Here is a 15,968-nt window from a genome sequence, read left to right as displayed (position 1 = left end):
TGCTGTTTTTGTCTTGTCCTTAACCCATTAAGCTGTTTGCTCAACTGATTAGGCCATGGTTACAATTTGGCTCCCAGAAAACAACATTGTTTAAAGACTTCTCATCTACTTTTTGTGGATGAATTAAAACCATATAGTTCATCAGATGAGGAGTTGAAATCACAACTGCAAGTGGTTAAAACTTTCCCAGATTATATAAAAATGTAATCTGATCCTGATAAATGTGCTAAAGCAATGTTTAAAGCAGGAACGTTGCAGCCCCATGAAAATATAAGTCAGAACAGGAATGTGATATAAAGGAACTTGAGCAGGAGGGAGTGTATAAATATTTGGGAATTGATGAAGGATTGGCAGTAAAACATGAACAAATGCAAATAAAACTCAGCAAGGAATAGTTTAGACTAAAATTGATACTGAAAATTGCCTTGACGTCTAGGAATAAAGTCCAAGCTATAAACCAATTTACTCTTCCTGTTGTAACTTACAGTTTTGGGGTGATTGACTGACCCCAAAAGTTATTAGATCAGTTGGACAGGAAAACAAGATAAATCCTTCATACTTATCAAATGATATTAAAAAAAAAATCACTGTATGCCAAGATTATATATTCCTCATTCTGAAGGAGGCATGGACCTCCTCGAAATTAATTACAGATACATATCTGCAGCCATGGGACTGCATACGTATCTGCTCATCACACTAGAGCCAAACAAAGAGAAAATTTTAAAACATGAGGAGAAGGAATGTAAGATGATCTCCCTGTTTAGTTTAGCAGAAGCGTATTGGTATCAAGCGGAATTGTGAATTAAACCAGAAGTAAACAAAAATCAGGCAGCAACTGAATGTACCAAAAGACATGAGAAGGAAAGAAACCTAGAAAAAGAAATAAATATTGTGGCATGTATAGAGATCTCCTTGAACAACCTCATGAAGATTTGACATAGGAATGGTTAACGACAGGTGAACTGAAACCAAAAGTTAAAAGGTTAATAATGGCAGCCTAGGATATTGGACTACATACATATACATTAGTTTGCAAAGTCTATTGAACATGTGGGAGAAACAGAAAAATGCAGGTTCTGTAAAAAAAAAGAACTGGAAATAGTTGCTCATCGTGTTGCAAGATGTGAGACACTCATGGGAAGAGGGCCTGCATACTGAAAAGCACAGTAATGTGGCAAGACTGCTGCATTAGAGATTGTGCAAACAGTCAACTATTGAAGTAGTTGAGAAGCTTTGGAAAGTTGCACCCAATACTCTGTAGAAAATAATGAAGTTTATATCATATGGGATCAACCCATTATAAACAGTTCAAAAAAATAAATGTGAGAAAACCAGATATAGTAGTCCAGGAACCAAATACCAAAGTAACATTGATCATTGAAATTGCTACACCCAGTGATTACAGTGTCTTATGTACAGAGAGACACAAAGTCATAAAATACCAGGATTTTCAGGCAGAAATGTGAACAGTCTGGAAGAAGGATACCCAGACATTTCCAAAAGTAGTAGGTCTAATAAAAAAAAATTGCAGTCATATTTAGATATGATACCAATATATGTAACACCATATGAATTACAAAAGTCATTGGAGTTTCTGGAAAGAGTACTTTTGGCTATCATAAAAGATTGAAACAATACTAATTTCATGAACTTTAATCATATCCTGACTAAGGAATGGTTCCATTCCCGTTATGGTATTAGAAACCCAAAAGACTTGGAGAAATTAAAACAGAAATCACCATTTCTGATTTGTGGACTGTTCTGTTGCTGAGGTTTCCTCACTAGCATAAGCATTAGTGTGGAGGGTGGTCCTGCTGGCTGAGAAGCATGCTAATAAGGCATGCTGGGGTGGAGTGCCTAATGTAAATTAGTCATGTTCCTTCCCCTGTAAATACCTATAGCTCCTGACTTATGATGTCAAGTGATTCCGGAAATCACTGAGCTGCATAAGTGAGTGACTTCCACTTTAAAGAAATAAACCCATGATAATATATTAGATAGTATAATAATATGGATCTGTCTCTATAGCGCAACACATCACAGTCTTGACAACAAGAAAGTTGTACATGAAAGATCAACATTGTTCATGTTGATCATGGACCCAGGGTTCAGTCCTGGGTCCTCTCCTGTTTGGTATCTACTTCTCTGAAGTACAGGCTAACACAGAATGTCTTTGGCTAACGAAGTTCGCAGATGACTGCAAACTAGGAGCCATAATCTAAACTCCTAATGATGTGGACATCCTACAAAAGGGCCTCACTAAGACAGATGCCTGGTGCCAAGGCCATGGCCTCAAGCTCAATGCCAAAAAGTGCATTGCCATCCCCTTTGGTAAAAATTCTGTACCTATGAATACCACATAGGCGGTAGTCTACTTAACACCGAAAGGGTGATAAGAGACCTTGGGACATAGGTGGATAGCAGTCTCTCCTTTGATAATGCCATTACTACATTAATCAGGAAATCCTTCTCTGAGGCACACCTCATCACGAAAGGTTTCTCATCCAGGGAAAAAAGGTCATAGTTCCCCTCTACTCGGCACTCATTAGACCCATTATTGAGTACAACACCCTCACAAGACTTCTACAACAACTGGAAAGGCCACAGAAATACCTCACAAAGAGGATTACAGGCCTCAAACAGATGCCCTACGCAGACCATCTCAAAAAACTCCAGCTTTACTCCATCGCATATCACCTACTCTGAGGCGATCTCTGTCTAACATACAAAGCTATGTCAAACCCAGAGCTTTTGGACATGCTCCACTTAAAGAAATCCTAATCTGTCCAAGCTCCACACTCTAGGGACCTAAACCTTGTCACCACAATAAACAGAACATGCTGGAGGGGTAGATTTCTGTCCCAGAGACTTCCCATACTCTGGAACAAACTACCTATCTATGTCAAACAAAGCTCTTCATTAGCACTCTTCAAGAAAAATCTTAATGATTGGATGGTAAATAGGAAATTCACCCCGGGGATCACTTCTGTGGCTCTGCTTGACAGGGGCACAGGAAAATAATTTTCTTGGGTGGTGAAAGCACCTTTTTGGCTAGGCTTATATAGGCCCTAGGGCCAATAGCCTAGTACCTACCTATGAACCTATCGAAAACGTTGACACTAAACCATGCATGTGAGTAAAATCCTCACCACATGCAACCAACAAAAAACAGAATAGTATAATTTTTTTTGCATGAGAGTAGCCCCCACCCCTGCACCACCACACACCCTGCTAATTATATATACTAAGTCTGAGTTCACATAGTCCCCAGAGAAGAGGAGTATTCCCTTACTCAGGATGGTCGATTTCACACAACTGTTGATCTTTTGTAGATATCGACCTTTTGCAGTCGACTTTTTTGCTGTCGATATTCTGGTGTGTCAACCTATTAAGGTGTTACCAATAATATAAAGCAATTAATAGAAAATGGAAATCAAAATCTAAGCCAACTATATTAGAAATAATTAATTTAGTAACAGAGATAGAACAACTAGAATTGAGATCTTTAGACAGGGGTAGGATCAAACTACATACGAAAAAATGGGAATTGTGGTTACAATACATACAGGGGAGGAATGAGGTTTAAAAGAAGGCAGGATTTAAATGAGCTATGTAATATTTGACTGAAAATGGTTAGGTAGATAATAAGTGATGTATAATGTTTGCAGCTGGCAGTGTATAGATATAGTTTGTGACATTAAATGCTTGCAACTAGGATAGTGTCAGTATGGTTTGCTACCCTGACTACTCTTCTGCTTTCTCTATTGCCTTATCTCTATACTGCTTCCTTTCGCCAGTCAATACTGCTTACCCCTTGGGAAGTAGTAACTGTCTTAAATTATTGTTACAACTAGGAGATGAATTACACTTTGAATGTTTTGTAAACTACCTCACATATCTTAAAGTAAGTGTGTCTTATCCTTTTGGGTATTGTATTTCACAAATAGTATACATTTTTTTTTTTAGCTAATGCTCTCTGATTAATTTTAACATCGTTTCTTTTATATTTGTGCATGATAATCTTTTTTTGTATGTTACTGTTGGAGCTTTTCTCCCCGGGCCTCTGCTGAAAATGGAAATATATTCAGTTGGACTAGCCCGGTTAACAAATGTAAAATAAAAAATAAAAATAAAAAAATAAAATTATATAAATGCACGATTGCCGATTTCATAAGTGATGGTTTAATATAGATGTTTCTTGCTTAAAAAAATAATATTTATGTCTTGTTGCTTAATTGTGTTAAACATGCTCTTGTAGACACACTCCTTAAACTGTTCAGTCTATGTTTAATTAATGGTTTTGTCCCTGATGCTTTGCACACTACAGTGCTGATTCCCCCTACAACAGAATTACAAACCTCTCAGCCTTAAAGCACTTATCTAGACAGCCATGGGGCATATTATAACGTATCTCGTAAACTAGAGTATGAAGACTCTGATTGGACTTTACTCCCAGCAGTTTAGCTTTGTGAAGGGTAGAGCCTGTGTATTACATATGGTAAGCTTTGAAAAGATTATGGAGGTTGCAAATGGTGGCCATGCAGTACACATAGTGTCTGTTGATGTGGCAAAGGTCTTCAACACCATTCCTCAAGCTAACAACATACAGAAACAAAATGCTTTAACAATCAGCCCATTATGTGGTAATAGGGACTGAAAACTGACTGAAAGACAGAACTGTATGGTGAGAGCTTCAGGTGCATCATTAGAAAATATGAAAGTGACTAGCGGTATCTCTCAGGGCTCGGTGCTGAGACCACTCCTTTTTAATGTTTACTTCTCAGATCTCTAAACAGAGAGCCAAGACCTCTGGCTAACAAAGTTTGCAGATGACTGCAAACTAGGGGTTGTTGTTAAGCTACTCTCTGATAGTCACACCCTCCAGAATGAACTATCCATAATAAACTCTAGGCATACTAAAAACAGGCTCAAACGAAATTTTAAGAAATAGTATAATCACTTTTGGCATACAGTCCCTCTCTCCCTGTATTATCTGTTGTATAGACAACATACCATTACAAAATAAAAATAGAATCAGGGACCAATTAACTTAGGGTTATGGCTCCCTTTCTTTTGACTATCAATTGACAATGGTTGTGAGGAAATAATAAACACTTCAAAAGACCTCAGTGGTTCTTAATCACAAATATTACAGCCCTAATGTCCCTGAGCTACCATAAGACGCTGGAAGCTCTCCTCCTTTATTCAGCATCTTACAAACTTTTGAGGGTAGATCTCTGTCTCACTTACAATGCCATTAGAGACCTAAGTGTCTTGGATCTCCTGTATATCTGCAAGTCCAATATCTTCACCAGTACTGGAACCAGGGTCCTAAATCTTCACCAACTGATAAATAACACAGAGTGGAGAGACAGGTTTATAAATCATCATCCCCTAAACCTGTGGAATTAAACTTTCCCAGCAGGTTAAGTAATGCAACTCAAAATATTCATTTAAAAATAGCATAGAGAAATGAGTGGTTAGCCACAAATTTACTCTAGGACTGACTGGTATGGCCCTTCTGGAGAAAGGAGGTGTGGCATGTGGGAGGGCACTGGCAAGATGTGAAGAGTCATAACACTTAATGGCCTGGAATATCTATGAAATATATAAAAAAAACCACACACGCACACATATTCTTTATTATTAAAGTCACACAAGCACTCTCATTATTTGCCAGCCTGGGACATTTCTGCTATAAAATATTTTAACCAGTGACCCCAAACTAAAAAGAAGACATCTTACATCATAATGATTGGTTGTCCACCAGATGTTACCTCTGCCTTCTTCACGTTTGTTGCAACTGTTGCTTGTCAACAAACAAAAAGTCATTTATTTTAATTGTAGACTTTTTAAAACTAGTAAATACTGTTGTTGAAACACAATCTACGACACAGGTTTAAAACATCTCCACATTTCTCTCCACTGCTGCCTGGTCTGCTGATGGAAAAGTTATTTGCCTACTTCAGCTAGAGTATGGTCTTCCCATATTTGCCACTACCCCAACTACTAATATCACTACTCTCCAAACCATCTCTGACTCCATTTGCTGCTTCATCACCCCCCCCCCAAGAATATCACTGTCTCATACTGGGAAAAGCAAGATGGCTCTTCATCGAGTAACAAGCCATTCTCCTCATGAGATCTCAGCTCTTTAAATTGTTGCATCTCCACACCTTTGCCCCATTTTCTGGAAATCTCCATGAGAAAACATCATTGTACAGCTTCTGTAGCTTATCTCAAAATGCATTCTCTCTCTACACCTATACCCTCTCTATACATGCAACAGCACTCTGGAAATCCCTTTGACTCTTCATTAGAGAAACCTCCCAACTGTTTAACTTCAGAAAAGATCTCCCTATCTGCTTAAAATAACAAGCCAAATGTGCCTGTCCTCATATTACTTAAACTCACCAAGCTCTCCTTTCTTTCATATTAACTCCTACTCCCTCAGCTGTCCTTCCCATTCTTTCCCATTCAGCTCTACCCACTTTTCTCTGCTTCTCAGTTATTTCCTTTTACTTATGTTTTAACATTATCTATATTGCAAATAAGTGTAGCATGCAAATGTTATGTCTCTGTTATTTTAATTTTTTTTGTTGTAAATGGCCCCATTATTTACCAGTTGTGAATGCTCATTCACTCGGGCTGTATCTGTAAATGGTCAGTCCTGACCAGTATACTATCCAGGAAAACACACATACATAAATACAATTTACTTGGCTCCAATAAGACATGTCAGTACTAATTTTTGTACATAAATCCTAGCAACTAAATCAAGATAAGCAATTATTGAAACTAAGCGGTACATTTATAAGTGTTATACCAATGTGTGCTTCTGTAGTCACAACTTATTTTGTTTAAGGCTATCTCTATGTCAACACCCACCAAGAAGTGAGGTATTTTCTTACATTCTGCTTCACTCTAGATCACCATTGTTCTGTTAATGTTTTTAAATGTTTGCCCCCCCCCCAAAAAAAAAAAAACAACAACCTTGATCCATATCTGTCAATTCTGGCAACATAGTTGCCATTATAGACATAAACACTTAATAATCATAGTTTAAAACTGAAATGTGCCTAATATGAAGCTGGGTTTGATGGTCTTTACCATCTTTAGGTATTACAGCCACCCCAACTTTTTACCAGGATGTTGGCAGTTCCCATTATTTTAAAATACTGTTAAACAAAACCTTCCCGATCTTTATCACATTCTTCCCTCCTAGCTTCCAAACACCCACCAGAATACCATCTATTTCTGGAGACTTTTCTGTAAATTATTTAAACATCACCATTTTTAACTCATAATTTCCTATCTTAACTGTTAATTGTTGAGCCTCATCTGTCTCTAACCTTGGCATGTTTAAATCTTCCATAAATATTTCCATTTGTGCTTTTTCTTGACTTCACTTCTCTGGTTTATACAATTTTTTATAATTTTTTTGAAATCTCTCCAATACCTCTGCAGGATCTCTGTTTATTATTATTATTTTTCTTTGTTATAGGCTTCCTAAGTTTGGCAACAACCCCTTCTACTTTCTGTTGCCTAAGTTGTTCTGCTAAAAGTTTTTGTGCTCTGGAGTTATCAAAAAACAGTTGCTTAACAACAATTTCTCTAAACTCATGCATATTATCCAGGTACTCTGTTATTTTCTCTTGTACCTCTTCTTGTTCTGTGAGATACAACTTATTTTGTAATACTTTAATCTTTGTCAGCCCCTCTAAATATTTTTTGTTACTTTTTAATCATATCTCTTTTTCTTTTATTACTACCATATTTTTAAACTCCACTTTTATTTTATTCTACTCACTAGCTATAACTTTTGGAGTATTTTCTATCTTCCCTAATAACTCCTGAATAATTTCCACTATGCACTATGCATTCCTTATATTCATTTATTTTTAACAGATAGGTGGGGAAGTGCCATTGTCTCATCTTTACTTCATTATCTCACATTTTTATCTTAGTAATTATTGGCAAATGATCTGAAATAGTTATTGGATATGTGTCAAGTTCTCAATTAAATTCACATGTTTCTGTGAAACATATTTTCTGTCTAGTCCAGCACAGTCATTGTACATTGGTGAGTAATATGTAAATTCTATCCGAGTTCCTACTCTTGAATTCACATCTCCCATACAAAATACTTTCATACATTTTTCTGAAATCTATCCCCTTTTGTTATATTCTCCCTTTTAGGCCTTCCAAATACATCCTTGTTGTTACAAATTAAATTCCAGTCTCCACCTGTAAGTAATAGTCCCTGCTGAAAACTGATTATTTCTTCCAAAAAAAGTTTAAACTACACAGTAGCAGGCATGGAATATGAATACATGCCACCATAATCTTCACCCCTTGCCAGTAGCCACTTACTACCACAAATCTGCCATTATTAATCTTTTTTTTCATCTATCTGTATTGTCTCTCCTCTGGCAATTAATATAAGTACTTTTGTTTTCATCTGTTCCTGATATTCTACTAAATATCCATCCTGAAATCCTTTCTTTATCAAATTTGCATGCTTGGTTCTTTCTAAATGTATCACTTATAGCATTGCTATTTTCAATCTGCATTTCTTAATATAATTAAATATTCTTTTCTTTTTGTCTATACCCATGAGGACATTCACATTCCAAGATAATATGGAAAGTGTCACAATTATAAGAATTCATTATTCCAAACTATTATATGTGACAGCTTTTTAAAATCGCTATTTCAGTCTTTTGTGAAACATGCACCCACTAATGTTTATCAGACTGATCCTTTACACATTTCTCCTTATCATCAACATTAGAACCTATGTCACATTTTACAAAACTTTTTGCTTTAATAAAAACCTTCAAAACACACACACACTCACAGAACACCCTCAGAACCTGTTAACTTAATACAAACATACAAAACTATGTACATCTTAATGAAGTTTAACCTTCCTGTTAGGAACAAATGTCCCACATTGACAGCTGCAAAAACAGGCCTTAGTTAACCTAAAGTTGAGTTTTTTAATTATATTCAGTGTTCTCTTTACTTGTTTCCACTTAACATTTGTTATTAGATTAAGCCAAGGATCTTAATCCAGACATTTACCTATGCAAAAGTAAGAGAAAACATATCAGCTCTCTATATATTATGATCTGTGTACTTTGGCATCCCATCACCCACCTCAGCAATCCGAGATTATACCCTATTAACTTAAATATGTGTGTCTAGCCTTTTTTTTCTTTTTTTGCATTGTAATGTCATTGTCTAAATTTCTTAAAATAGAAAAAGAAAGAAAAAATCTGTTTACTTTAGTATCTTAATCATATGACAACTAAAAATGCTTTACTATAAAACATGCAATTTATATTATGAAAAGTTTCATAGAAATATTGTTAAGAACAGAAATAGTTTTACCTACAGTTGGCTTTTTTCTTCTTCTTAGCCTCTCTTCAAGTGTCCTTCCAAACAGTAATGACATGGCATTGCTTCCATCAAAGTATCCAAAGCCTTTCTGAGAGTTACCTTTTTATTGAGACCCCTAGTTTGTGATCCAATCCCCCCAGGGTGTCACTGCCTAACTTCAGTCTTTAACCCAAAAACCCTTTGAATCAGCAGCATCCACAGATATGAAGTTTCTTTCATAGAAGAATATTTCTTTGGTTGCGATTACGTCTGCCAAATGAGTATCAGCATTACAGGTACTCTTGTATAAGACTCCCTTCCTTGTTTTTCATAAGGATAGAGTGTCTTTAAGAACAAATCGTAACTTCCTTCCTAAAGCAACTTCTGAACCTAATTTGAACCAACAAATTCACTTATCAGTTTTCTCCCCCAACTTTACCAATAAAGGATAACATACATTGCACACATTAGATGCGCACAGACAACTTAGGTTCTACTTCCATTGTAAGACTTTCAGAAAACTGGATCAATTGTTTATTTCCTTCTCCAAAAAAAAAGCTGGGGCAAACAGTGTCTAAGGTAACCCTCTATAAATAGTTAGCAGATTGCATTACATTTCTCTATGATTCACAAGGTAAGCCTTTACAATCAAAGCCTAAGATGCACTCTACCAGAGTTATGCCAACCTCAACAGCATTTGCAAAACAAGTACCTATCAGTGACATATGTGCAGCAGTAACTTGGCCCTCAACCATACCTCTCAACTGTCCCTGATTTTGACTCAAATTTTAACTCTGTCCCTCTTAATCCCTCCTAAAACTATTGACTTTTGGAGGAAAGGTGTGGAATTACACTTAATGAATAATGACAATAATTAAGAGTTAAAAATTTCTTTTACTTCAGAAAAAGTGTATTAATTCATATGCTCTGATTCTGTCCGTGTTTCAAGTTAATAGCATTAATATTGTAAAAGTGTCCCTGATTTTTTCTTGACTTGTCCCTGATTCTGTCGAAATGTGTCCCCAATTGGTTGAGAAGTTTGTCATCAACTTATGCCTCTGCATCTCACTACATGTTAGGTGAGCAGTCTAGAACTTGCACATCTTACAGATATTCCATACTCAGGAATATCCTTCTTTGATTCCACCCAGGTCCCTGTTAGATAGCTTGAGAATCTGGTCCACATGTTGAAGCAGATGGAAAAAGACATTGGATATGAAAGTTATGTACTTAACATAAAGATAAATCTGTTTTGCCTTCTTTTCATCTGGTTCAACTCCCCTCCCTCCTTCCCCCTACCAAATTGTCATTGTACTTCAAGGGATTGGCCCGATCTCCTTAGACCCTGTCTGATCTCTGATAGTGTTTATTCAATTTCCTCTTTGTCTTATTTTATATATGTATATATATATATATATATATATATATATATATATATATGATATTTTATGGTCAGTCAGCAAACTTGATCTGAAGTAATTCAGGCAGGAGAGGGGAATTGTGGGTTGGGGAGGAATTGCAGCACTTGGATCCAAATCTTTACTACCAAGGTTGGATTTGACTGGTCTGACAATCCACATCTTGAACCAGACAAAAAGAAGACAACATAGATCCATCATTATTGTAAGTATATAACTTTTGTTTTTACATCATAGCATTAGAACACAGAGCTTTTACAATTCCAGTGGACTGAAAGATAGGAAAGTTATGTACTTACCTTAACACATAGATGTTTACTAGGCTAACAACCACAAGGGCCTTTTTAAGCCTAGCCCTGCATCCCAAATCTCTGACAAGTTCTGATACCTCTAAGCGTGGGCCTGGGAGATGAACCATTTATAGGTTACCTGTGTCCATTAGAGACATAGGTGCCAAACCAGGGGTGAATTTCTGGTTTCCCATCCAATTGTCCAAGTTGCACTTGAATTGGGTTAAGGAGAAACTCTGCTTCACATGGATGGTGAGCCTATTCCATAGATGGAGTAGTCTCTGGGATACATACCTATCTCTCCAGCAGGTCCTGTTTATATTACAGGCAATGTTTAAGTGTTTAGAACAGGTAATTCTGGTGCTGTTTGTTTTGTGGATATGCAGGAGGTCCATCAGAGTGGGGTCTGACAATGCCCTGTATGCTAGGCATAGATCTCCACTCAGAGGCCTGTAGGAAACAGAATGCAGGGATAGGGCCTTGAGGCAGTCTGCATAGGATATTTTACTTACAGCTTGTATTCTTTTAGTGAGGAACCTCTGCGGACATTCCAATTGTTGGATATGCCTAGTTAGGTACATACCAAAGGGGGTATTGTACCCATTGATAGGTCTGATGAATGCTGAATACCACTGACTTCCTTAGACTTAGATGCCACACCTTTGTTTATAAGTTGGGCAACATAGAATGATTCCCTCACCACTGTAGACACGTGATGGCTAAAGGCTAGATTACTATCTATGTGTGCCTCTAAATCCCTGACTACTGGGTCAACTCTAAGGGGTGTGTTGTCAATATGACAGTTACCAGGGATGGATGACTTCCCAAAGGATACTATTATGCATTTCTTGCCATTTAGCTTTAGTCCATGGCTCTGACACCAGTTGTTTGTCTGTGTCAGCCCCTCTTGGAGAACCTTTGTGTCAGTGTGAAATTCAATGACAGCTCCTAATTTGCAATCATCTAACAATTTAGTGAGCCAGAGACCACTGAACATTAGCCTTGACTTTTGAGAAGTAAATGCCAAAAAGGAGCAGTCCAATGACTGATCCCTGAGGGACTGCACTTGTGACCTCTTTGTAGAGGTGGACTCCCCAATTCTAACTTCCTGGATCCTGTCCATGAGCCAGTTGGCTATCCACTGGGTGGCATACGGATTTGTACCTAACCTCTTGAGTTTGTCAACAATGCCTGAGTGGAGTATTGTGTCAAATGTACTGCCAGGTCAAGGTAGGCAATGTGAATGATTTTACCCTCATCCATTGCTTTGGTGACCTTCTCAAAGAAGCCTACCAGGTTATGTAGTCATGATCGGTCCTTGATGAAACCAAACTGGGTTAGGTCCAGTGTCTGGAGGTTTACTATATCTCTATTGATCATCTCCATGATCATTCTTTCCATGGTTTTACATATAAGAATAGTGAAACTTATGGGTCTGTAGTTTCCAGGGTTTGTAGATGGCCCACCTTTGTGCAGAGTGATGACTGTTGCCTTTTTTCATTCATGAGGCACGAAGCCTGTTTGGAGGCTACAGTTAAATAGTAATTCCAGAGGCCCTGATAGGTCATGTTTCATGCTATTTAGAAGGCATCATAGTATGTTGTCTGGGCCCATTGATGCAGTGTTCTTGGTCTTAGAGAGAGCATTAAGGACCTGTTCCCTAGTGATAGTAGTGGGAGTTATATTTGATGATATTTCCTGAGTGAAGGTTGAGGGGGAGACGGGTAAAGTTGGAGTTCAATCTATCAACCAGGAGGTTTGCTGTATCTTCTGGCTCAGTATAGGTAGCTCCATTTACAAGGAGCTCTGCACACAATTGTGTATTACCTTTGAGGTTGCGGACATAGCTAAAGATTGTCTTGTTTCATCTGGTTCAACAATTGGAATCTTGGATCCTATCTTGGCACTTTTTCAGAAGCTTATATCCAGGGCTCTGACTCATTCCTCAACCCATATTTCCCTCTAGTCCCTAGTTTATCTCAGATCAACTTTGCCTGTTTATAGTTATAAATTATCTACCACAAGAAGCCTAAGCACATGCCTAATTTGACACCAAAGCAAATAACAATAACTGGAAAACAGCAAGAAAAGCCATCAAAAAATGACAAGACTCCTGCTCAGGTCCAACTGTTTAGCCATGGGTCCAAGAATAACAATTTAAGATGGAGTACAGAGGGAGGGATGTTCAACTGGATGAAACAAGACAATACAGATCTAGCTAGCTTTATAGTAAGTACGTAGCTTTCATATCTAATGTTACCTTTTTTGTCTGATTAAACAACTGAGACAGATTCCCAAGTCATCCAAAACACTGGTAGTTTCAAGGAAAGTTATTCCTAAGAATGGTGGAGCCAAGGGATGTACAGGATCTGGACTGTACATCCAGCTTGCAGTGTGACACAAAAGTATAAACAGTAGACTGAGTAGCTGCAACACAAATTTTATCAGTGGGAAACCTACTCATAAAAGTAGTGGATGTAGCTACCGCTCTTGTAGAAAGAGCCTTTGGTTTGCCATGTAAGACCAGTCCTTTCTTATATAAACAAAGTCAGTACAGTTGAAAGCCACCTTGCCAGTGTTACTTTTGAAACTCCTTAACCCAATTTCACTTTTGAGAAGGCAAAAAAATAGATCAGACTTCCTGATATCCTTTGTTCTGTGTCAATAAAACTTCAGTTGATGCTGATGGTGAATGTCTCGCAAATGTAAGGTATATTCCCCCTTTTTTTTTTGAACTTCGGGGAAAAACACAAATAGATTTATGGTCTGATTAAGGTTTTCTTCAGAGGCCATCTTCAGAATTAAGTGAGGATTTGTTCTTAGAGATACTCTATGAAAAAAACAGATATAGAGGTTTACATGATATGTCAATGTGACTGGCCCCAAAATGAGAGCTTTCCAATACAGAAATCTTAGGTCCACTGAAGAAGTAGGCTTGAATAGAGCTTTCTTCAAAGTCTGTAGCATGATAGTAATATCCCAAGGGGGAAATGGATCCCTGTTTGTTGGTCTTAAAAGGAAGCTTCCCCTCAAAAAGGCCTTGGAAATCTTTAGAGAAGCAATGGAAGTCTGATGCTGTCCCACATGAAAACTGGAAATGGCTGCTAACTGTACTTTAACAATTGAAAAACTATATCCTTTGTGAAACAATTCTTCCAAGAAGTCTAGAATCAAAGGAAGATAAGTGGAGAAAGTATATAAGACTATAAGGCCTATATGATAAATCTTTTCTATTCATTAAGTTAAACTTTCCTGGTGTTTGGCTTTTGTAAGGATGATAAAATTTAAATAATTTTGGCAGACAGCTTGGTATCCCTGACCACCATTAAAACTGGAGAAAGTATGCAGTCAATTTCAGGGTCTTTAGGTCTCAGTGAGCTGACCAGATGGGTGATAAAGAAGGGTCAGGACAAGAGTCAAACACCCAAGACAGATGTACTAGATGAGGACAGAAGAAAGGGAACCAAATCTGACAGGGCCATAATGGAGAAATGAGAATAACTTTGACCATGCACATCATGGCTTTCTGAAGAAACTTTGTTATCAGAGGAAATGGTGGGAAAGGATAGAGGAGACCCAGGTGCCAACTGTGGACTAGAGCGTTTGTCAGTGTCTCCCTTTAAAAGGCTCGCAAAGTAGCTGCTGCACTTATTGTTTAGGTATGAAGCAAAAAGATTGCAGCAAGTTTGGCCCCAGTGACTGACCGTCTGCATCACCACTGTTTGAATGAAGGACTACTCACGGGGCAGAAAAATAGACCTGCTCAGTTTGTCTGCCACAGCACTGGAAGTCCCTGGGATGTGTGTTGTGACTAGAAAGTGATGGGAAGACATTGCCCATTGCCACTCTCTCACAGCTTCCTGGCAAAGCAGATATGAATGGGTTCATCCCTGTTTTTTGTGTACTAGACTACCACCATATTTTCTGTGTGGAAGGAAATCACACCCTCAGGGAGGGAGTTCTGGAAGACTTGCAATGCTAGGAGAACCGCTCTCATCTCCAAGACATTGATGTGAAGATTGACCTCTGTCACTGACTAAGAACCTTGAACAGTCTTCCCTTCAAAATGAAGGAAAGCATCTGTGGTCAGTGTGTCTACCAGGGACAGTGGAGAGAATGGTCATCCCCATGACACTATAGGAGAAATCAGCCACCAACTGATGAGTTTTCTGTATATTGGTGTGAGACGTATTTGTGCATGGAGGAAATGCAGCATAAAGGAACACTGAACAGAAAGTGTCCACTGTAAAACTCTCATGTAATATCTTACTTGAAGAACTAGTGTGATCAATGCAGCCATAAGAAGCTGGAGAATAAGTCTAGCTGGGGCATAAGGGTGGTGAAGGACCCCTGACACTACCAGATGCAGGGATAATATTCTGGATTGCTGTAGTCTTGGGATTTTTGTATCTGTGTCCAGGTGGCATCTGATAAACTCTGTTGATTATGTTGGTGTTAGTTGACTCTTGCCAAAATTGACAGTAATTCCCAACTGAAGAGCAACACAGAGAAAGAAGTCCAAGTACAGGAGTAGTAGATCCCTGGTTGGTGCAGTAAGGAGCCAATTCTCCAAATAAGGGAACACCTGGAACCCTTGCAGCCTGAAGTAAGCTGCTACCATGCCATGAATTTAGTGAACTCCCTGGGGGTTGAGGTGAGGCCAAAACAGCAGTCCTCTGAATAGAAAGTGATTGGCTTCTAGCCATAAATGCAGACATTTCCTGGATTGCCTTGCTATCTTGATATGATAGTATGCATCCTAGAGATCTACAGACCACATCCAATTGTCCTTCCCCAGGTGAGATAAGATGGACAGAAGCATGACCATCCAGAATTTTGTCTGTTTTACAAACTGACTGAGGTGGGTTAGGTC

The sequence above is a fragment of the Protopterus annectens genome, chromosome 1.part1 (assembly GCF_019279795.1).
Source record: "Protopterus annectens isolate FY-2018-M chromosome 1.part1, PAN1.0, whole genome shotgun sequence".
Lineage (NCBI taxonomy): Eukaryota > Metazoa > Chordata > Ceratodontiformes > Protopteridae > Protopterus > Protopterus annectens.
The sequence above is the reverse complement of the archived record's forward strand: the minus strand, read 5'-3'. Positions refer to the sequence as shown.